This window comes from Pseudonaja textilis, chromosome 1 (assembly GCF_049901715.1).
Source record: "Pseudonaja textilis isolate UNSWEBS1 chromosome 1, rPseTex1.2, whole genome shotgun sequence".
NCBI lineage: Eukaryota > Metazoa > Chordata > Lepidosauria > Squamata > Elapidae > Pseudonaja > Pseudonaja textilis.
In genome coordinates this window covers 298,180,967-298,206,920 of record NC_141990.1, presented here as the reverse complement: position 1 = coordinate 298,206,920, position 25,954 = coordinate 298,180,967, and positions in this window count along the sequence as shown.

Here is a 25,954-nt window from a genome sequence, read left to right as displayed (position 1 = left end):
AGTTTTAAATTCCAAGTATTCCTTGGCATAAAGATTCCTTGATCACTCTTCTTTAGACCTACCCTACAGCCTGTGACTCACAGTTTTCTGGTGGAGACTTGTTTGTTTACAGTAAACAAGTATATAAACCACTGACAGTCTTTAGTTTGTTTATTCTAGTAGCAAGCCTCAACATAACATGCTGGCTTTCTGAATAATTCTTCCTCTAGAATCACAAGTTCAAAAAGTGAAGACAAGAAGAATGTGTCTAGAGATGGTGGTTGGATGTCAGCATCTCTTTTTTTGGCACTAAATTTGTTTGCTGGAAACTTATTGTGCTGAAATTTGTTTCTAGAACTGTAAATGTGAGGACTGTTGTTTCTCTAAAACTAGCTGTGTCAAACATTAAAAATGCTATTATTTCTAAAAAGCGCGTGCATGCTTCTGGGTTGAAAGGATTAGCCGGCAACATCACTGTTGCTCAGAGGATGCCTGTTGGGGGGTCTCCTTTCATGTCCCCACTAATGCAGCCACCAAAGTGGTACCTATCTATCTACTCATGATTACTTACTTTCGAACTTCTAGGTGGGCAGGAGTTGGAGCGAATGACAGGACCCAGTCATGCAACAGCACTTGGGTCTCAAATGCGGGATTGCTGATTGTCAGCTCAGCATCCTAACCACATCAGCCATTGTGCTTCTTGGGTGTTATTTTACAAGTGACTTCAGGTTAAACAGCTCTCAGAACTGTCTAAATTTATTATAGTCTGATATGGTTTAGAAAATTCCTTTCTAGGAGATATCTGCTACTTGGAAGTTCTTTAATACTCTTATTATATTTTCTACTTTCTCCTAATGCTTTTTGTTAGGACTGGACCTTTGGTCTCCAAAGGGAGGAGCTTGTTCTATATGCAGAAAGCTTTTGAGGTAGCAGTGTTAGCAAATAGCAGTTTTGCCAATTTTCCTTTTGCCCAGATCCCTTCCCAACTCTAAACAAAGCTGCACTGAAACATCTCCAGAGCATATGTGAGAACAAGGAATGGGGAAAATACTTTCATTCTGTTCATTAACCGAGCCATTTTTGATAGGTTGGGATGGAGTGTCTCTGCTAACAAGAGTGCACTCTAAAATCCACCTAACATCATTTCCCTCTTGTTGATTGATTTCCACATTAGCTGTTTATGACCAAGTTGGTCTTTGCAATTCCCACCCTCAGGATTAAAGAATTGAACTGAGATGCTTTTTAAATGCTACCATTTCTGTGGCTCCTCTAGATAAGATAGCTCAACCTCTTGATGCTTACAGAAGACATTACAGGATTAGATGGCCCAATCATAAGCTTTAAATCTTCAGTGTCCTGATTTTACTGAGAAGGGGGAAAGGGTTGTAGCTCAGTTGTAGTGTACCTAACTTTGTTTAATTCCTGATATAAATAAACTGATGGAGAGTCTCTAACATTCAATGTTAATTATATTATATAGTACAGACCAATAATCCAATTCAGTGTTAGGCAGCTTTCTATGATGGTAAGGTTAGATATACTTAATTCTGTCACTCAGACAGAAACACAGAACATTCTGCAATGATGTGATTAATGCCCCCAGATGATTAATGTGAACAATCAGTTCAGCATTCCTTAATATTTCTGGTAAAATGCTTCTCCAGACTTGCTGAAGAAGTCCAAGAAAAACAGTGACTACTTTCAGCACATCTGATAGCTTGACAACTTGCATGAAACACTGTCTGTTGGAGAAATAGTTGAGAAAACATCTCCATGGAGGCAATAAGTATTTCACATGAGTTTGTTCCTTTAAACAAATATTGAGAGGAATAACAAAAATAGTTCAGAGCTGCAAAAATCTTGAGGACCAGCGGATGAAACCAAAGAGTTGGAATTTTTCTAGTGATTATCCAGAGCTTTGCAACATAGATATGGAAGTTCTAAAGTAAATGTTATTTCTCCTAGTTTCTTTTTTTTTAATTGAAGTTTCAGAGAAGTGGTTGGGAGAAAAGTATTGGTAACTGTAGACTATGATTAAAATAAAATAAAAACCTTTCTCAGTATACAATATGTGTTTAATGGTTGTCCATATTTTTCTCTTCCAGCTGTTGCCAATCACTGAGAATAGATCTACTCATTATTCATATTATTCGTGTATGTGTTTTTTATTTCTAGATCTAGAGGCTACTTGAATTCTGGACAACTTTGGGTGATTGCTATACAAAAACAAAAAACCAGCAAAATTTCCTAAATGTCACAACTGCATGAATCTCAAGAAAGAGGTGGGGAATGACATTCCAGAGGGCAGGTGCTGGGACAGAGAAGGCATATGCTTTCTGGATCTCACAAGATGACGCTTTTGCACACAATTTCTGTGTGTTTAATTAAACATGAATAAAACATTAGAATGTTTTAGGGTTAGAATTATAAAAGTAAACATCCTTAATTAACATGGCCAGAAACACTCTGATCTCAACCATACCTTATTTGAAACATGTATTTGCCATATTTATCCCATCCCATAAGCTTATAAATCTCTGGCTGCCACCTGGATAATTTGACTGCATCTTCAGAAGTTAACTATCTACTATATTATTTGTTCCATTTCAGTAAAATTATGCTTCAATGGGAACTAGCATAAGATACAAAATGATGGGCAAAAGTGGAACTGTAGATCAGAGATGAGATGTTTCCTCTTTTGACACACATACAGAAGTACTATGACAGAGCTAGTTTTAAAAAATTCTTTTCTTTTTGGAAACCAGCTGGAATTAGAATTTAAAAAGTGGTTTCCCTGAAGCATTTGATATATTTTTATAGAGCAATAGAATATCCTCTCTACAACTAAAACCATTCCACAATATTTTCTCAGAAGTCAATTCCATTTTAAAAAGTTCTCTGTAAAGTTAATTTGTAGTTAGTTTATTGTAGTTCATTCATTCATTCATCTTATATGATTGACCACTTCACAAAGTAACTGGGCGGCAAACTTTGGTTTGCTTTTGGCAAAACAAATTGGTAACAGGATGCCAATCAATAAGCTATAATGTTGGTTTATCAATGATTCTTTTGAAATTTGAAAGAAATATAAAATAATTAAGTTCTTAAAAATAAGGTAATAAAACCGGAGCCTTTTTATCAAGGAAAGAAAACATCTGAGAAATGATACAGTAGATTTCCGCACATAATTACTTTGACCTGCCATTTACTCATATGTCAGCAGGGATTTCCTTATGTTCTTCCTAGTAGCTAGAATGATGGACAAGTTCCACCTTTCTAAGAATGCTTGAGAAATGCATTCTTTGCAAATATTGGTTTGTGTCCCCTGGTCTAATGAGATCACAATGCAGCTATTCTTCAGAAAAGCATTTGTTAAAACTAAAAGATTAATGTGGAAATGGCAGGATATCCTGTTCTTCAAGGAAAAGAAAACATGTAACTGAAAATGCTAGATGTGTAAATAATAATGCTGCAGTTGACTGATCTTTAGCCTGCTTCATCTGCAGTGCATTTGCTTAGCTGAGATCCGTACATGGAGTGTGTTTAACATAGAATAACACGGTTGGTAGTGAGGGAATGATTATGGCAAAAGTAGAGTTACAACTTTTAACTATGTAGTCTGAGGTTTTCTCCCCCTCCTATTTCACTTTTTGTTTTATGCTTCCAAGTATATGGAAGATATATTGTTGGGGCTATAAATCCCAAAATTTTAAGAGTGGTCCAATTACTAGAGGGTTGTTGCAGGGGACAGTACTGTGGAACAGACGTGGTATTCAGCAGTAGCAGAATCTTTGAGTAGTTCAGAGAACCGGCAAATACCACCTCTGACTGGCCCCACTCCCATCTATTCTCTGCCTCCTGAGTCCCAACTGGGTCTTCTTTTGTTGCCCTGCACAGGAGAACGGAGCTGGAAAGCAGTTTAGTGGGGCTGGGAGAGAATGAGCTTTTTCAGTAACCTTCCCCTGGAGATAGGAGGGAATGGAGATTTTACAGTATCCTTCCCCTGTCACGCCCACCAAGCCATGCCCACAGAACCCACAGTACAAATTTTTGAATCCTACCACTGCTGTGGAATCTAAGGCAGGAGAAATGGAGACCCCAGGAGTCACAGAATGAAAATCAAGTTGGCTGTATTTAACAAATGCAGTCTGTGCATTTGGGAATTGCTAGATGGTCTTGAAAAGTGAATGTGGTTTCAAGAAATGCTTTATTGTAATGAAGAGAAAGAGGCAATTCCATATTATTTGGATATTTAAAAAAGCATATAGGGATAGAGTAACACATTCTACAAAAATAATAAAATGGCTGTTTCCCAATAACCTGTTTTAATTTTTTTAAAATAAATAAATAAATGGCATTCTGCCTAGATGGGAGAAATACATGGATTCTGCTGTGCCAAAAAAATTAGTCTAAAGGGCACATATTGTTCCATTTCAGTCCTGGTTCTTATTTTGGAAACTGCACGATCCTTTCATTGAATGCATGCTTGTCAAGGCATTGGAAAATAATGGCAAAAAGGAAATATGAATCCATGATATCCATGGCTCTGGAAATCACTTTTCCCTGGCAGTCTTCCCAGTTACACGTATTAAGATTTTGCCAGACTCTCTATTTTTGTACAATCACAATAGCATTATAGGAAGATATTTCTTAACAAATAGGAATTTATTTTAAGAAGACATCCCTCTACAATATAAGCAAATATAACCTTATCTAAAGTTTATTGCATGGAACCATGCATGAAGCATAACCCTGCACAATTCTGCTCAGAATTCCAAATGACTCAGCTACAGCTTTAATCTTCTTGTGATGATGGAGCAGATGGCAGAGAGACCACAGATAAACATAGGAATATCAGATGCCTCTGGTTCTGGGGTGGTGGTGGTGGTCTTAAAAAGGAGGGGAATTACATGATATTGACAAGGTTGTTATGTACTCATTTGTCACAAATATTTTATTAATTGCTTCCCTGTCCTCCAGGGCCTGAAGGAATTGAAAAAATTAGAAACAATACAAAGAAAATCATCATTGCACAGTATTGTTACTGATGTCATTGACAGATGTACAAAATATTTGTATACATGTATGAATGGACATGTGCATCTAAAGTTTCTGAAATCTTAGGCAAGAACTTTTAACCTTTGATTCAGAGGTAAATGACAAACTACTCCTAAAACTAAAATCTTATGGCATCTCTGGACAACTGCATAACTGGATAGAAGCATTGCTGCCAAACAGACAACAAATGGTCAAAATTGGAAGTGTCCTATCAAATTCTGTACCTGTCAATAGTGGTGTCCCCCAAGGCAGTGTTCTAGGACCAACTCTCTTCATTCTCTACATAAATGACCTCTGTGATCATATTAAGAGCAATTGCGTTCTCTTCGCTGATGATGTAAAGCTATTCAACACCACAGACAATACTGCTACCCTTCAAACAGACTTCGACTATGTATCAGAATGGTCAAACAAATGGCAACTTCAAATCTCAAGAAATAAATGCTCTGTCTTACATATTGGCAAAAAAAAATCAGAAAATAAAATACAAGCTGAATAGTCAAGATCTTGTTGATGATCCAAGCTCTGTAAAGGACCTTGGAATACTCATTTCTAATGATCAAAGTGCTAGAGTCCACTGTAACTTCACAGCCAAAAAGGCATTAAGAGTTGTTAACCTAAACCTACATAGCTTTTTCTCTGGTAATATCACATTACTAACTAGAGCATACAAAACATTTGCTAGACCAATACTCAAATACAGCTCATCAGTCTGGAACCCACATTACGTATCTGACATTAGCACAGTTGAGAAAGTCCAGAAATATTTCACAAGAAGAGTTCTCCACTCCTCTACTCGTTGTAGAATACCTTATGCCACCAGACTTGAAATTCAAGACCTAGAAAACCTAGAATTACGCCGCCTTCAGTCTGATCTAAGTATGGTATATAAAATCATACATTGCAATGACTTACCTGTCAATGAATACTTCAGCTTCAACCATAACAACACAAGAGCACACAATAGGTACAAACTCAAGGTTAATTGCACCAAACTTGATTGCAGGAAATATGACTTCAGCAACAGAGTGGTCAACGTCTGGAATACTCTACCTGACTCTGTGGTTTCTTCCCCAAACCCCAAAAATTTTAACCTTAGACTGTCTACTATTGACCTCACCCCTTTCCTAAGAGGTCTACAGGGGGCGTGCATAAGCGCACCAATGCGCCTACCATCCCTGTCCTATTGTTTCTTTTATTTTTCTTATATGTACCCATTTCATGTATTCATACCTATGTATATACTTATACCTATTATATCGTAAGTGATTGACAAATCATATAAACAAATAAAAGGAATTTATACAGAGGTGGTATTCAGTAGGTTCTGACCAGTTCTGGAGAACCGGTAGCAGAAATTTTGAGTAGTTCAGAGAAATACCATCTCTGACTGGAGATTTTACAGTATCCTTCCCATGCCACACCCACTAAGCCACGCTCACGGAACTGGTAGTTAAATTTGAATCCCACCACTGCATTTATAGCAATACCAGTTAGACTTATATACTGCTTCACAGTGCTTTACAGCCCTTTCTAGGTGGTTTACAGAATCCGCATATTTTCCCCAACAATCTGGGTCCTCTTTTTACTGACCTTGGAAGAATAGAAGGCTGGATCAACCTTGAGCTGGTAAAAATCGAACTGTTGGCAGTCAGCAGAATTAGCCTACAATACTGCATTCTAACCACTGCGCCACCGCAGCTCTTTATAAGACTCAGTAGGCATTAAAAAAAAAAGATAGAATATAAATATTCACAGATGGAAACTAAAAAAAAAAGCTATACTTTAGGCCTAGCCCTTCATCATAGCTTAATGTAGAAGCAAGGTTATGCAAGTTATGCTCCATTAATGCAAAACGGGACACTGAAGTTTGGGGATCTACCCTATCATTGAAGAGAACTACTCCTGAGGCTGGTGAACTTTAGGACCAGCACAGATGTGGCATAAATGTCTGTGGTAGAGTGGACATCATGGCCAATCCATCATGTATATGCAGAAGCATTTTCTGCTAGCCTCATGTCATGACTGGATACACACAAACTGTCTTTTTTAAACTCCCTTTAAGCAGCAGAAAAAATACTTTGGAAATAGGCCAATGTGGTGCTAACTGAGTCAATCTCAGTGTCATCACCACCATTTAACATGCAGGAAGCACAGACATTCCTTCACAGCTTAAGTGAAAACGATAAACAAACAGACCTTTTCTAAAACAAACAAGAAGTAAACAACATTCTTCCATCAGTTCAACTTGAAAATGTGTTAGCTATCAATGTAACAGTAAGAAGAAAAAAAAATTCACCACCTTCAAATGATTCTCATTGGTTAATTCATACATATTTCTTTTCCAGGAGAGATGAATATTCTCACATTAAAGTACAGTATAATGGTAGTGTGAGATATGACTACACATGGCCTAGACAAAGCTTGTCCAACCCGCGGCCCATGGGCCGCATGCGGCCCAGGTTGCCTCGTAATGCGGCCCAATGCCCACCCCAACCATCGTGCCACAGCCAGCGAGAAGGAGGAGGAGAGGCAGGCGCGAGGCGGGGCAAGGCGAGCGCCAGGCCAAGCAGCAAGAGAAAAGGCGGGCGCTGTCAGAGCACCACCTCCTGCTGTTACCGCCTCTGCTTCTGTCCCCGCCGCCACCCCGCTGCTTCTGCCCCCGCCGCCACCCCGCCGCCACCCCGCCGCCACTGCCCTGCCACTGCTGCTGCTTCTGCCCCCACCACTGCTGCTGCCCCCACCGCCACCACTTCTTCTCCTGCCGCCACCCCCACCGCTTCTGCCCCCGCCGCCACCGCTTCTTCTTCCGCCACCACTGCTGCTTCTGCCCCGCCGCCGCTGCCCCCGCGGCAGGGGAAGAAGCGGCGGTGCTGGCGGGGGAAGAAATGGCAGCAGCAGAAGCAGCAGCAGCGGCGGCAGCAGAAGCGGCGGCGGCGGCAGAAACGGCGGTGGCAGAAGCAGCAGCGGTGGCGGGGAAGAAGGGCGGCGGCGGCAGAAGCGGCGGGGGCAGAAGCAGCAGCGGTGGTGGGGGAAGAAGCAGCGGCGGGGCAGAAGCAGCAGTGGCGGCGGGGCAGAAGCGGTGGCGGCGGCGGGGGCAGAAGCCTTCCCTGCCGCTGCTTCTGCCCCCGCCGCTGCTGCTGCTGCTTCTGCCTTCCAGTCCTGCCTCATCCAGCCGGGCTATTTGCAGGAGGAGGTAGGCATGAGGCAGGCGAGCTTTCTCCCCCGCAAAATTTGGCCGGAAAATAAACTGTGATAAAAAAACTGTGATAAAAAACTGTGATAAAAAATAAATAATTTTAAATAAATAATTAATAATAAATAATAAAAACATCTCACTAACTTTATTTCCAAATAAATTTAATATATTAACTATGTTTTCTATGGTTTTTTGGGATGATCGGTATCGTTACTGTTATTTTATTTTATGTGCGGCCCAAACCAAATTTTCATCTTCTAATGTGGCCCAGGGAAGGTGAAAGGTTGGACACCCCTGGCCTAGACAATATATAAAAATACATTATTGATTTGTTTTATGCATTCATCAATTAAATTTTAATTAGAATAGAATTAGACAAATGGAAGAAGTTATGGGAAAGAAATTATAAATTAACAATATCGACAGCATATAAAGAAAATCTGTATAAGATGTTTTATAGATGGCACTTTGCATCAGCAAAACTGGCAAAGCTGTTTAAAGATAAAACAGCCAAATGCTGGAAGTGCCACCAGGCACCCGGAACATACTACCATATGTGGTGGATATGTGCAGAAGCTAAAAGATATTGGAAAAAAAATACACACATAGTTGGAAAAAATGATAAAGCAACATATAGATTTGAAACCTGAAATATTTTTATTAGGGTTGGTACCTGAAGGTCACAGCAAAGAAGAAACATATTTAATTACTAATGTATTAACAGCAGTTTGGATTGTATTTGCTCAGAATTGAAAAAGTGATAAGATACCAGCAGAGGAAAAGGTGATTGAGAAAATATTCTGCAGAAGGATCATTAAAAATTTTAAAAAATAAAATATTTGAATGTGCAGAGATGAATAGATTAACACTGGCAATTAAAGAAAAAGAAGAAACCAAATATTACATGGTATGGGATCTAGAAGAAACCAAATATTACATGGTATGGGATCTATTTTATCAATGTTTTGTTTGGAAAACAAAACAAGTTAAAATGGAGTAGATGAATATACAGAGAAATAAGTTAAGAGTGTAATAAAGACAATAGACATAAGAAATAATGGTCGTAAAGAAAATGTGATTATTGTTTTATTGATAAGAAAAGTATTAATTATAATTGTTAGCACAAGACATATGTACCCAGTCAACACACTGTTCAAATGAAAGATGGAATTATTGTAAATATAAAATAAAAAAATCTTTTAATAATACAAATTTAAGTTCTATTTGATTAAATTGTTTGGGGGAAATAATTATTTTGTGTTGTCAATCCCCAGTTCCTGTTGGATTTATTAAATGTTTAGTTGTTTTATAGTTACAAAATAAGCACACCTCAAAATTGTTTTGTTTATTTGATGGATGCCCTTATATTGGATAAACATCAGGTTTTCTACCTTAGACATTTCCCATCTTGAGTCAAGATGAAAGCCAGGTATTACTCTAACATAATTGCCCCCATACGACAAGTTAATTTCAATAATTAATTCAGACCTCTTAATCTCCCAACTAATTTAAAAAAAATATTTATCATAGGAATCATCCATATCCCTCATAGAGGAACGCTAGCATACATCCTAAAATTTATGAAATTAGCACGAGAAACAGCAAGGAAAATTTATCTGTATGTCAGTTAGAACACTTCTACATCAATACTCTGAATGGTAAACAAGAATGAATGAAACAGTGATCAAAAATAATAACATCTATTCCGGAAAAGACAGGAGTTCTAGACAATGGGAAACCACCAGGCTCCAAGCTCACTGTCCAAAAATGGCCTTTTTAATTATCTTGCCTGTGCTATAGTTAAACTATAGTTAAACCTGATTTATAAGTGCCCTTGTACTATTGACATGTCTGAATTTAAAATTTAAGTTTGTCTCTTTTAAACTTCAGCTGAATCACATTCTTAAACAATATCTGAAGATACTTTACTTCCTGCTAGGTCTCCATGCCTTTATGGGTTTGAACTTTTAAGCAAAATTCAGACTCACAAGTTCTACTACCTAGAACAGGGGTATCAAACTCACGTCGTCATGGCTGCATCATGTGACATATTGGGACTTCCCCCCCTTTGCTAAACCAGGCATGGGTGTAGCCAGTATGTAATGCATCCAGCCCACAGGCCTTGAATTTGACACCCCTGACCTAGAGCAACAGGACAGATGCCTTAGCCTCAGAGCTCTGTATATACAATGGGGATTCCTATACACATTAGAATCTGTGCTTCTAAACACAGTTACATATTAATCTGGAGGTCTGAAATCTTCACTAATGTCTGGTCCAGTTGGAACCTATCTCCTTTCCTAATATTTTATATCAAGTAACCTGTGAAAGGGTTCCTGAGAGAAAGAAAAAGAAAGGGTTGAAGGCAGGTGAAGCCATTTCAGAGATCTGTTCTTCTTGGACTCTATCCCTTCCTTATTGAGTCACTGCAATCAGCTATTTGTTGATTTGTTTTAAAATCTTATTTATTGTATTTTACTTATAATGCTTGAAAGCTGCTTTGGCAGGATTATTTACATTTCCCAAGCATTAACTAAGCAGATTTATCTGTTAGGTCACACCTTGAATTTTATACTTCAGCTTTCCAATGAAAAATGTAGTAGGGTAAAATGTGCCAAATTCTATCTCATAGTGAAAACTGTTAAGCTTATAAGAGTATTAGTGTATCTGTAAAAATTCAAGACTGGAATAATACATATACTGTAATGCATATATTGGTGGAATGTGCTAAAATATATAGAATTTTTGAAATGTGTTTTTTAAATAAACTGTAGATGAGATAAACAGATAATAAAATCACCTTAAAGTAGTAAAAATAGACTTGTTCATTTTACCTTTTTCCTCTAATAAAATGCTCTGCCCTTTTATTTGCTGCCTGTCAAGTTTGATTAGTTGCTTTATCATTTATTGAGAAGTAAAGTCTGTTTAATCAAAAAAGCAAGCTTGCAAGCTTAGAATTACTAGTTTAAAGTGTCATTGCCTGCCTACCTGTCCCCTTGAGTCCATCTCCTTAAGTAATGAATGGGATTCATGCCTAAGAAAATAGGTTAAGGGCTGTATTCTTAATTGTATAATGGAGCTGCTGTCTAGCGATGTATCATCAGGTTCAAGTATGTATGCTTGCTTGTCTGGTATTGTGCTAAAAGAAAAGGATCTGTCAAATTTGTCAATGTTTTTTGAGAGCCACCACCCTAGGCAGATGCCCAATTGAAAAGCTGGCAAAGTAGCAGAAGGGAAAAAGTTGCAAAGGCCATAAAGTCCACCAAATGGCCCATGTTCCTTTCTTACATTTCTTAGCTTCTTTCTTAAATTACAAATGTGTTTTCTCTTTCCCCTCTCCCTATTCAATGATTATAAAACTGGTTGTTTTAACAGAAAAGTTTTGGCTGGACAGCAGGAAAACGTTCCTGATAGTAAGACAAGTTAGATTCTCTTTTGCCGGAGGTTTTAAATAGAGAATACTTCCACCCTGCTCTGTTTGCATTTCACAAGCCCTGTAAATTGTTTTGAAGTTGACCATGTAACTGATTTCACAGCTGCGCTTCGGGAATAATCATCTTCACCAACAGCAATCAGGGAATACCGTGAATCAATGAATACTCCCTGTAATGAATGCGAAACCTGTCACTCACTCAAATGTCCTGTCCCTAGCCAATACCTGGACTAATAAAAAAGCCAATCACTCACAGAATAAACTGGTAGCCCCATACCTCATTTTAAGCACATACTGTGCACATTTGTTCTATGAAATGACTGAACTGAGGGGGAAACTGCCAGGTCTACTCTCAAAGGCCACACCTATGGCTGTAGGTTATGTTGTGATACATGTATGTGGAGAGGTTCAGTAAAGGAACAGTTGCTCCCTTTTGCCCAAAAACTGGGAGACTAGACGAGACTTCACTTCAAGGAAAGGAAAGAAGGAAAGGAAAGGAAAGGAAAGGAAAGGAAAGGAAAGGAAAGGAAAGGAAAGGAAAGGAAAGGAAAGGAAACCCTGCAGATTTTAGTCAGCTAGTCGTTGCCAACTATAGAGGGTGGTGCTCATCTCCATTTCAAGGCCATTGAGCCAGAGCTGTCTAAAGACATTTCTGCAGTTATGTGGCCAGCATGATGTCATGAAGCATTGTTTACTCCGCCGCTGACATGGTGCCTATTTATCGACTTGCATTTACAAGCTTTCAAATTTGCAAGATGAGCAGCAGCTAAGTGAAGATGGGCCTTACCCTATCAGGCGATGCTTGAATCTTGAACCTGGGCTGTTGGCTTTCCAGCCAAAAAGCCCAGTGTCTTAACCTCTGAGCCATCGTGCTGAGCTGAGCCATCACTTCTTATGAAGCAGGGGGAAAACGAAGTTATATTTTTTTAAAACAAAACAAAACACCCAGGGATATTGTTGACTCAAAAGAGATTAGAAATATAAAATTGGGGTTGTTGATAAAGTTGTCTGGGAAATCTACGAAAGAGCTCTGAGTTTAGACAGCAGAAGGGAAAATAAGGCAAAGGTTCCTGGGAATGAGAAAATAGTCCAAACACAAATCCCCCATTACAATCATGTTTTGCCACAGCCAAGCCAAAAGAGATTTGGCACACATTGTGCGTATTAAGGGGCCTGTAGAATCATTTGCAAGGGAAGCAAGTGGTAGTATCTAAGGATAGCTATTTCAATAGACTTAAAACCTTTGAAATGATTGGAACTTTTAGCTACAGTAACAATGAGGGGCCAAGCTATAAATATAGATACTAATGCCTTAATATTGGTCCTCATACTTTTCAGTCAGTTGTTTTCCAAGTCAAGTGTATTTGGCTTGGCATTTGCTGTGAGTAACTTCATGTAGTCTAACTTCTTGGGTTATGTATTCAGAGATAATCTAATCAGTGTTTTTCCCCCCAAAAAAATCTAAAGCAAGCACAAATCAGAAGAGAAGTAAATACAGAGCTCAGTTGTGGAAATATGCAATTATCATTTATTTCCAGCTCTGTTATTATGGTAATAATGGAGGTCATTTTTCACACCTTTAGATTTTATTTCCAGTGTTGTATGTTAGTAACATTTTCCAGATTAAGACATTTCATTACTCTCTAAGAGAAAGATAACATATCATTCATAATCTCTTTGATGTAGATGTAAGCATTTAAACATTTGTTCTGGAAAAATGCTGAATGTGCTCATTTTTCATGGACTGCTGTATAAAACAGCCTTCCCTAGGAGATTAGGTAACATTTCCCAAAATGTCTAGATTGTCTGGATTTCAGTTTTTGCCATGGTGACTTAGAATTTTGGGACTAGCAGTCCAACAATTTTTGAAGATGCCAAGTTAGGAAGAACTAATATAAATCATTTTACAGTAATTGAAAGCCTATGATTTGATTTTTGGTCTATAAGCCAGCTTTGTTTTGTTTTAATAGAAGAGAAGAGAATAACAGAGTTGGAAGGGACCTTGGAGGTCTTCTAGTCCAACCCTCTGCCTAGGCTGGAAACTCTACACCACTTCAGACAAATGATGTTATCCAACATCTTTTTTAAAATGTTCAGTGTTGGGGCATCCACAACTTCTGGAGGCAAGTTGTTCCACTGATTAATTGTTCTAACTATCAGAAGATTTCTCCTTAGTTCTAAATTGCTTCTCTCCTTGATCAGTTTCCACCCATTGCTTCTTGTCCTGCCCTCAGGTGCTTTGGAGAATAGCTTGACTCCCCCTTCTTTGAGGCAGCCCCTGAGATATTGGAACACTGCTCTCAGGGAGATGAAGTCCACAGATCTTAAAGCTGCTGAAGTTGAGAACACTGACAGAGATGATTCCTTAGATGGTTAAAAGATTCCTATTCATCCCTCAGCTCTACTGGGTATTCATTAGTGATTCTGCTCCCAATATATAGTATGATATATATATATATATAGGAAGCCTTGGTGGCGCAGTGGTTAGAGTGCAGTACTGCAAGCTACTCCTACTGCAATTTGGCAGATCGAATCCCACCAGGTTCAAGGTTGACTCATCCTTCCGAGGTGGGTAAAACAAGAACCCAAATTAAATGCAATTGCTATTGCTATGATGATGTGAATTTTTCAAATTGGAGTCCTTGTTACTACAGCTCTTTTTTCTTTTCATATTATTACTATTTTATTGGAGTGTAAATATATATTTGCTGCTTTGCATGATACTACCTTCAGTGTATATAAGAGAAATCCTACTTCATTCAGTTGATCTTTAGTAATGCTTATTATTATGTTACTACTTAAAATTAATTCCCATTTGTAAGCTATGAATGTATTATCAAACTGGATGTATTTTGCGCTTATTTTGTAAAGTGTTAGGCAGAGAATAGCACAATAACAGCTAGGATGATAGTTACATTAGGCAGATGTCTTACCAAAATTTGGAAAGATTTTACTGTGGAAAATCTGACTAGCTTATAAGATGCTTCACAGAGGTATGGGACATTTGGCCACCCTTTGTTATTTATACTGTGAAAGAAGAGAGACTAGCAAACAATTTTTTTCATGCTAAAGTTTTCTCTAATTGTTCTACTATTTTGTTGTTGCATCTCTTTTTGTTAGATGTATAAACTTAGAAAATATTCTAAATCTTATTTATGTGCCTCAATCTTTGTCTTGGCAAATGCTCCACTTACAACAAAATATTTTCTGTTGCTCATTTATGACCTTCACAATAAATATTAAATGTTCTCTCTTGCCTGTTTATTTAATGGGACTCAAATCATAGCTTGACCCATTGGACCTTTTTTTGCTGCTGAACTGAAGGCAGCTAGAATGGCCATCCAGAGTTCTAACAATAATATCCATCGTAATAACTAAAATCTGAAACTTTTCAAGAACTATTCAGCAGCCTCCACTCTTTTGCTGTCTTGCCTTTTTATATAACAGGGATGTAAAACTCAAGGCTCAGGGCCTGGATCTGGCTCATGGGGTGCTTAGATCTGGCCTGTGGGGCCACCCTGGAAATAGTGAAGGAACAGCCCACAGTGCCTCTGCCAGTGTAAATGGAACTTGGGAGGACCATGTGTAGGCCTCCTGAACTCTGTTTTTACCAGCAGAGGGTTGCAGGAGGCTGTCACAGCCGAAAATGGAGCTTGGGAGCCTGTTTTTGCTGGCAGAGTGTGCAGGCCACTACAGGTGCCCTTCAACAAAAGTGATATCATGCTGGCCACACCCATCTCATTATGCAGGATTGAAGTACCAATGACAGAGACATGGCAATCACCTTCTGCTTTGCCCGCTCTTTATCCACAAGTGCTGTTTCTCATCCACAATGTTGACAGTGCAAATTCAGTATTTCAGCACCTCATGATACGTACTAATCATGAGGGGCAGTTACATATTTGGTCTAAGTCTCTTCTTTGTTACTCTGCTTTTCCTCTAAGAGGTTGTGAATCTCAGGTCATGTCCTTCCACATTATGGAAGCTCAAAGTACACCCTTTCCTTCTCCTAGTAGGATATAGGTCATTAGATGCTAGACTTTGCCTGTCTCTCTAATATATAATATAATATATCAAAAAGAGGGCTGTGAAAATATTTACAGACCCCTCACATCCCAGACATAAACTGTTTCAACTCCTTCCCTCAAAACGATGCTATAGAGCACTGCACACCAGAACAACCAGACGCAAGAATAGTTTTTTCCTGAAGGCCATCACTCTGCTAAACAAATATTTCCCTCAACACTGTTCAACTATTTACAAAGTCTGCACTACTATTACTATTAATTTTCTCATCACTCCTTATCACCCATCCCCTTCCGCTTGTGACTGTATGATTGTAACTTTGTTACTTATATCCTTACAATTTATATTGACTGTTTCCTAGTTTGATTTGATTGCTTATTGTACCCTATGACTATCATTAAGTATTGTATCTTATTATTCTTGACTCTTGACGAATGTATCTTTTCTTTTATGTATACTGAGAGCATTTGCATCAAGACAAATTCCTTGTGTGTCCAGTCACACTTGGCCAATAAAGAATTCTATTCTATTTTCTATCTAATATATTTGTGTTATGTTTATAAAAGCTGTTTCATTAATCAGTGGTTAGGTTAGATTCAGATGCTCAGGAATGGTTACAGAATTCTTCTAACACCATGACAAAATAGGTTTCTTGTCTATGATTAAACTTCTTCCACTGTCTGAAGAACCACAACATAAAGCATGGCCTTAGCTTGAGTTAAATGGAGCATATCTGCTGAAGGAGGTCCTTCTGGATCACGCTTGAATTTTTGCAAATAAAATAAAAATAAAACATTTTTATTTCACACTTATATAATCCTATTTCTTCAGTGTTGAAAAAAGCTGTCCTACAAGAAGATGACCAGCTGAATAAATAGAAAAATAGTAGAACTTGTGGCTATTACTCACTGAGGTCCTAGCTATTTTGATACATGTACCCACATAGCAATACATTGGAGAGAAGGAATGATATTGAGGCAGATGGAAAGAGTTGGTAAAGACTGGCCTAATGCTGGGAATGCATTTCGTGTAAACAGTATGTTGAAACTGAATGTTTAAGGAGAGAAGCTGTAAGGTAAAGTCAGGACAGTTTCTGCTTAACAAGACTGCTAAAGAGACGTTGAAACCAGAGGAAGGAAAAGGGGATATTGCTCAAACTAGTCATAATTTTAGAGTGAAGAGAAAGGACTTGGGAAGAGTGAATAAGAAACCAACAGTGTAATGTATGCATATATAGGTGTGTATTTCATATACTGAAACTAAATACAGCTGTTGAGGTATCGTGTTTATAATGTTTGCCAAATGAACGGGGGGAATTAAAAAACGAACAAAAAGGAAAAGAAAGATGGGTGGGTGGCCAATAAATTGAGGCCATGAAGAAGAGGGTTTTAAGTCACTTTTGTTAGTACTATTGTAAGTTTGAATGGCCAAAATGAATGTTTATAAATTGAGGAATACTGACTGATCTGGGCATACTTTGCATCAGATTTTTCTAGCTCAAATTAAACAATCAGCTTATACTTATGATTAAACTTCTATTAGACATCAACAGTAAGACATCTTGGATACAGGAACTTTACTCAGATAAAATGCAGAAGAAATAGCTTTAAAAGAAATAATTAAATTAAACTCTAGTAATACCAATAAAAAGGTCCAATAAGCAGTATATTCCTAATATGCAGTATGAGGAAAAAGCTCTTTATACTTTCAATCGTTCTCACCGTTCTTAGTAATGAAGGATGATACAACTCTATTACCACACTCCAATTAGTACAGCAGACCATACTACATTTGGAGAACAGTACATTTCAACTCCCCAAGAGTTGTTTTGGAATTGTAGAAGTGAGAGAATTTATAGCCAGACTATCTAGTTCCAGATCATTACTAGTGTGCTGCAATTGAATGCCTTATCTCTATTCTGAGTTAATCCAGTTTCACAGTGAATAACTGATATCTCTTACTGTTCTCCTGCCAAGCTTTGAGCATCAATGTGTTTTGGGATATTTAAAGACATCCATGATTTTATTTATTTATTTATTTGTAAAATTTATTGGCTGCCCATTTTACTTCAGGATAACTCTGGGTGGCTTAAAATTAATTGGAACTAATGCACTGAAAAGTAAGGATTTATAGAAGGTTGCCTAAGAAAGCCAGTGTGGTCCAATGGTTAATGTGGGTGGATATTTATCATGGGCAATTTAATTCTGAGTTTTGCCCCTTAAAAAGGAAAATCTGCTGGTACTTTGTGGTATTAAATAAACAGAAAGCAATGTCTCAAACCCCTGAGAAAATTTATGGTTTCTCAAAATGCTTACTTTTTTTCTTCCATTTTCCAGTATTTTTGTTAACATAAACCATAATTCCGTATTACAAATTAATGAATTGAAACAGCATGTACTTTTAATTTAAAAGTATGGGCTACACAAACAATGAAGGCTAATGGTTTGAACTGATTTTTTTTGCCTTGTTTGTAGGATTTGCCATACATACAACAAAACTGGCATATATTTAATCTTCATTACTGGGATTATCTAATATATGACTGAAATCATGTTTCAAAATTCCTATATAAATGAACCCAGAGATCAAACTGAATTCCATGGGACCCATTCAACAGGGTTTCCCTATTCTAAAGAAGAAGATTTTCTGTTCTGCTTTGGAGACCTCCTCCATGCCAACATATCCAATACCTAGAAGAAGCTTCTGTGCCTGCCCAGTATATATCCAGAACCTTCTTCCTCACTTCAAGTGATTTATTCAAAGAACTGTAATTGGATCCAAGTGTTTTGAACAATCCCAGGTAAAGCAAGTGCAACTTCCTTGAATAGCCTTACAGTGAGTATGCTTTAAGTCTCTGCCTCATTTCACCATATATGTTCTTCTGACATTTTGGTTATGGTTATGACTTATTAACTTATCTTTTCCTCTTTCTTACAATCATGGGATTGCTTGCTGACCCCAACTCACCCTTTACAGCCCTCAATCAATGGAACAACTTGCCTTCAGAAGTTGTGGGCTTCATCACTGGAAGCTTTCAAGAAGAGACTGGATTGCCATAAAAATGGTTTAGAGTCTGCTTAGCCAGGGGGTTGGACTAAATGACCTACAAGGTTCCTTCCAACTCTGTTAATGTATGCGGCTGAGAAAGTGTCCAAAAGGAAATCTGCTGAATAAATTGCCTACATAATTTAGAATTACAGAATTACAGAGCTGGCTCTTTTCTGAAGATACTGTAGAGAAGAAGTTCATGTGAAAAAGAAAGTAACCCATACTATTAGGGGGCTATATTGACTCCCAGATAAGGAAAATCTACATGATTTTAAGTAGGCACCGAGGAAAATGTCAGACATAATTTCTCTCTCCTTAAGGTATTAGTATTTAGAGTCATCTCATTTGCAGATTCAGAACTCATTTGCATAATCTATTGTTAAATTATAGATTTTCAAATAGATGAATTAATTTTTCTGGCAAAGTCCTAGAAGATCAAACAATTAGTAGCCACTAATTTATGATTAATTTATGTTACTTTAAGAACAGAGATTGTTAGATAATCTTGGATCAGTCACTTTCTCTCAGTCCTAGGAAGGAGGCAATGGCAAGCCACTTCTGAAAATCCCTGCCAAGAAAACTGCAGGCACTTGCCCAGACAGTCTCCAAGAATTGGATATGACTGAATGGGGGTGGGGGGTAGAGATATTGATTGATTGGCTGATTGCTAATTCCGTATAGCCGTTGAGATGTTAGACCATGAGCTGGGGGAATAGTAGAGTAGAGTACAGTAGAATAACAGTTAGAAGGGACCTTGGAGGTCTTCTAGTCCAACCCCCTCTTGGAAACCCTGTACCAATTCAGACAAATGGTTATCCAGTCTCTTCTTAAAAACTTCCAGTATTGGAGCATTTACAGCTTCTGAAGGCAAGTTGTTCCACTGATTAATTGTTCTAACTGTCAAGAAATTTCTCCTTAGTTCTAGGTTGCTTCTTGATCAGTTTCCACCCATTGCTTCTTATCCTGCCCTCAGGTGCTTTGGAGAATAGCTTGACTCCCTCTTTTTGGTGACAGCTCCTGTGATATTGGAACACTGCTATCATGTCACTACTAATCCTTCTTTTCATCAGACTAGACCTACCCAGTTCCAGCAACCATTTTTACCATCCAGTCCCCTAATCATCTTTGTTGCTCTTCTCTGCACTCTTTCTAGAGTCTCAACATCTTTCTTACATTGTGGTGACCAAAACTGGATGCAGTATTCCAAGTGTGACCTTTCCAAGGCATTAAAAAGTGGTATTAACACTTCACTTGGAGACTGAGGGAGACTGGGATTCTACTCCATGCTTGGCCATGGAAGCTCAATGAGTGACTTTAGATTGGTCATTATTTCTTGGCCCAAACAATTTTACACATTTGCCATTGGGAAAAATAGGAAGGAACATTATGTACACTCCTTTGAGCTGCAGTTGAAAAAGAGGGATATAAATCAAACAATTGAATAAATACATTTTTGTTCACTATGTCTGGAATCACGGATGACATGTGCTGTTTTATCACCACTGCCAATCAAGCAGCTAACTGCTGAGGCACCAGCACAGGTATAGTCTGCTGAAAAATTGACTATCTCAGATAACTGGGAGAGTTGGCAGTATAACCAGTATATCAATTTGTTTCTATTGACAATAAGAAATATGATGCAATATCCCAAAAGAGAGTATGGGAAATACCAAAGACGTGCTGTGCTTTGGGATGCTATTATAGTAGATCCTTGTCAACCTGTCTGTGCAATGAGGTCATCTCCAGATATACTCTCTTGAATGATACCGCAAATTCAGGTGAATTGTATGTGTAAAAAAGAGCTTTGCTTGAGGTAAGTTGCTTTTGGAATACCCTTCATGCATTTGAATTGGGGGAAGGGAAAGAAGATTGTTTTTCCTGGAGATGTAATTGTTATTCATTTGACACTCATAATTATTTTTTAGCTATTGAAATAAATCTTTCACAGGCAGACATTGCTTTTATTAGATGGATTTCCCCTCATTGATTACTGAAAATGTTCTGATTTTAGCCTTTCTTACTTTAGTCATAAATCAACCCTGGAACTTTACCATTGAAAGTAGAATATGATAAAATAAATAATACTGGGAGATGTAGTGATGATGTACTGAGTAAAATCTTTCAGTAATTTCCTCACATCATCTTCTAGGCATTAACAAAACAACTTCAGTGATACTTATTTTAGGAATAAATCTGATATCCAATGTTTGTAAAACTGTTTTTTTAAAAAATTTTCAGATTGCTGTGTGCATTTTCTTTGCTTCACTTCCTGTAGACTTAGTCAATATTTTGTTGGATAAATCCTCATGTATATGGCTTCTAAGTTGTGATGTCTGTCCATCACTGATTACAATGTAAAATAAATTCACTAAATCTATCCAGAGGCACCAATGCCTCTTGATTGTTTTGGCTTTGCTGGTTGGAGTCTTAACCACTAGAGAAACAATAATTTCTTGCAGTCTAATAAAGCACTGGAATCCAGGAACATCTAATTTCTTTCTAAACCCAGTTTTCACATTGTGTGGCCTTTTACAAACAATCTTTGCTTCTAATGCTTAAGTTATCTTTGGGGAAATGCTTTCAGCATGCAAGGATAATTATGTTTAATGGTGAAGATTGTTCAAATGAAAAGTTAGCAGCCTGCATTAAAAAAAACTGCCTCCATGAGAGTTTTAAATATCCTTATGAGATGTTTAAGGTACCACATATGTTAACAAGTTACTTGATGTAGTTCACACATCTTCATGAGTCCAGAGGAACAAATACTCTCTTCTATAACGCAAAGCAACTGAATATCATGAAGGGTCGCAAAAGTAAAGAACTGGAAATAGTGTTTTTGTGTGTTTGCTAAACTTTGCAAGAGAGTGGTTTTCCAAGGGAATATTGAACATACAGATATCTTGATTAGATTCTCCAAAATAAAACAAACTTTCTCCTGACTGAAATTTTGGCAACTTGAAGATCACTGAGAAGGAACTGCTGTGACAATGAGAGGAATTTAATTTTCTGTTCTTTTCAAAAAATCTTGGCAATAGTAGTGGTTGAAAATCAATGTTAGGTAGAGGACAATAAGCTTGCATGAACCCACAATTGGATGAAAAAAATATTTCAACATTTCATCTCTAAAGTTTACTGCATGGATAGAGACTTTTGGCATTTACAGATATTTCTGTGTGTCTGGAAGAAGTCCTTATTGCTTTTGAACAACAAGGCAACTAACAGAATTGTATTAAAATATATGGTGCCTAAAGCATTTACATATCCTTCTACTCATTTGTTTAATTCCTGAACAATATGTGAGAATTTCCTGAGGATAAAAAACTAAACCAATTAATGTTCGGTACGCCACCTGCTCCAGGGCAAACTGTGTAAGCAGCATAGTAGCACATATTCTGATGCTAAAGGACAGGGGGCTTACTGGTAGAAGGAACTCTCGATCCTGGAGATGTTTTCTGGATTACCTGAACCCATGGGACTGTAACTACATCCCTGTCTTCAGGAGTGATGAGAGGGGATGTCTTTGTTCCCCTTACACTATCAGTATGAAAAAAAATTACAAACGAACTTGGATAGAGGGTTGGTTAAAGACCGACCAGCTTGCTTGCTTTCCCATTATCCAGTTAGATAATTTCTTCTTCCTCCTTGTTCACTGAAATTCCAGGAAGAAGCCCAGAGAACAGGGACAAAAAACGTACAGCAGAAGGAAAGAGAGCCATTAATTGTATGAAAATGCCCCCCTTTTATAGCATATTGCACAACTTTCATCCAATATGCATACATGATTTTCCCTGTATGAAGAACAAGGAATTTGCTTGCTATGATCTATAAATGCACATTCATACATATCATATATAACTGTTCACATTGTTTTTAATAAACATCTGAATAGAGAGCCTAGCCATGACCCTAAAATCTGAACTCTCAGGCTGTTGTCTGGGTCACCTATCTCCAAACCAGCCCTGGCAGCCATTACAGTCCACTTATTCTAAAGAAAGTACAGATGAAATAAAGCAAAAACAGGACAGATCATGATATAAGATTTCTGGAAGCTGCTTAAAAACATATGGAGCCTTTTACAAAGAAATAATGTCTTTTTTTTAAAGAGATCTCAAGTAAACAACAATAAAAGTAGAAAAATAGCAACCCAGGTAGGGATAATTATTTCAGCCAAATCCATAGACCATGAATTAAACATCATAATAATAAAACACTGGAGTGTTTTATTATTATTATTTATTTGGTACTTTCAGATTTTTCTTTTAGATGAGTTGCCAGACAAAGAATGTAAACAATAAGCTTTATTTAATTTTGTTTTATTGCCCTTAGTTTTAATTTCAAAAAACAAAAAACCCAAATGAATAGATTTAAAGGAATACAGCTGACTAGAGTTACCTGTCTGATGTTGCAGAAAACAGTGAATGATTCCAGCTGCTATAATACTAACCATAGGGAATGAAGATTTGACCTGTTGTGATTATGTTAGGAGTGCTATATGTTAAAAGGGCTAGCCAAATGGCATGCATGAGCAAACATTTGGAGTCTTTTGAGAATCTACAAATTGTCTGAAATACAGTGCTTTGCGAGTTCATGATCCATTCATCAGAACTGTTGGTTAGCCCTGAGTTGCTCGAGGATTATCTGTACTTGGGATCTAAGTAGCAATTTTTATTTTATTTATTAATTTACTAAATTTATATACTGCCCACCTCTCACTTTGAGGCAACTCTAAATGGCTATTTCATAGAAGTGGTATTCAGCAGTTTCTGACCAGTTCTAGAGAACTGTTAGTGGAAATTTTGAGTAGTTCAGAGAACTGGCAAACACCATCTCTGACTGGAGATTTTACAGTATCCTTCCCCTGCCACGCCCACCAAGCCACACCCACAGAACTGGTAGTAAAAAAAAAAAATTGAATCCCGCCACTGCTATTTCTTTGCAATAATCATTTACAATTAGATAGTCATGCTCCAGTCTCTGTTCTTTCCTCTTGTCTGATGGATTAAATATAGAAGAAATGACCCAGAGTAAAAAGCCATTTTTTATTGACATGTAGGTTTTCTTGCTCCTGACAAAGGTCACCTTGTCATGTGCATAGATTAGTGTGTCAGCTAAATACAAATTAACTTCTGTGTTCTTATTTCTTTGTTTGAGGTAAAAATGGGGTAATTATGTTGATTGCCATTCTCTATGTAGGCTATCTGTCTTCTTATCAAGCAGTCAGTTTATTCTTTTGTCTTCAGTTTTTCATAGAAGCTATACCTGGTAGATATATGTTGTGTAGTGGTACCCAATTTCTTCATGTTTGGATCCTCCCCTTCAAGATTCCTTCAAGAGTCTTACCCAAGCTATGCCAGAAACAACAATTTTTCAGCTGTGCAGTATTGCTTAAGATGTACCAACCATAATCCCACTTCCTTAAAACTCACCCCAAATTTTTAACAGCCAACATTATATAAATCTACTTTGCAGCTGGGACACCTCAATTTCCCCAATGTTCTTTCTTCTTCTTCCATCAAGTCCTTTTTTGAATTTTTTTTCCAACTCAGCAGCAGTTTTTTTTTTTAATTTATCTGATAATTTTCTGAGTGGCAATAAGAAACTCAGTTCCCATAAAAAAACTGTTATCCTCCTCTCCTATGTTCAGATTCTATTTATCAGGTAATAAGAACAGGGTATCTGTTTGGGTGCCTGAGTGCTATTCAGACAGAGTTATAGAGAGGCCTGAACTCCTGCAAACTGTAATGATCCTCTTTTCTTCATCTCTGAGCAATTACGATCTCTGCAGACAGCACATATTTTACCAGCTTGGATCTCATCTGCCCTTCACACTCTAATAAGGTGAGCAGAATTTGAGTTGTTTCTTTGTAACAATGTCTTCTGAAAGGAATTTAGAGGCAAGCCTTCCATAGCAGTTCCAACATAATCCACTATCCATAACATGTAAGATGTGGAGATTCAAATGAAAATTCAAGGCTTGAAAGAAACTTCCTTTCCTGAATTACTAAACTCATATTCAGCAAAATTAGAACCATGCATATGTGCTCATATGGATGTTTCTTCTTTCCAAAACGGTTGCTATATTAAGTCTATAACACCAGGGTAGCCAGACCCCTGCATTTCTTCTTTCTTCTGTAAAGACCTTAAACAGATTTTAATCCAATTTCATCTTTAAACAGGCCAAAAATACTGCATTGTAGGAAACATTGATCTGCTCCCATTTAGAGACCCCACTCCCAGTCGCTTAGACTTTTTTGGCTACATTGCAGTTCCCTGAAGCAAAAGAAGTTAAATCACAAACCTCTCTCTCCCTTGAAATATCCCCACATTATCTGCTCTTGTCTCTTAGTATAGGCAGAAGGAACAGGGCTACAGAAGTTGGGTAGAAAGCCAAAGTTACAGAATTCTGCTGTTATGCGAAGGAGCATAATATGACTGTTGCTATTTTCAATGTGAGTGTGATGACCAATCCAACTTGCAAATAAATTGGCTTATGTAATGGTTCCTGGAAGAAAACCCTTCTATAACCTGGGGAGTGGGGACTGCCTGTATTTTAGCATTTGCTCCCCAGGCCAAATGCTATTCCCCATTCTCCTACCATTTCTGTAATACACCCCATAATGTCAAATGACATTTAATAATCCCTCCCCCCAAAACCCCAAAATATGAAATTCTTCTTCTATGAGACTGCAAAGTCTCTCCTAGTGTTCCTTTATGAACCAATTGGTTCACTCTAAAGCAGGGGTCCCCAACCACCAGGCCGCGGACCGGTACCAGTCCATGGATCATCTTCTACCAGGCCGCCGGTTTGCTGGGCGCTGCCATCTTGTTTTGACAGACATGATATTCTTCAGAATTCCGATTTTTGGGGGGAATCAGCCCCACCCACCCCTTTCCCCCCCTTTCTTCTCCTCCTTCCCCTCTCCTCAGAGGCCCCCTGAGTCAGGAGTTGCTACTGCCTGGCGTGGCTCCACATGGCTCCAGTCCCGCGTTGCCTCGGGCAGGGAAAGGCAAAAAGGAAGAGCCACGGCAGTGCTTTGCAAAGAGGACTGGCAAAGGCGAAGCAGTTTTGCAAACGATTTCTGGCCACCCAGATGTAAATAAATGGTTTTTGCCCGGGAAGCCCATTCTCACGAGTTTAAAAGGCTCAGGTAATAATACGCCTTTCTCTCTCCCCCCACCCCCCCAATGGGGTGTGCTTCAATGACTCCTCA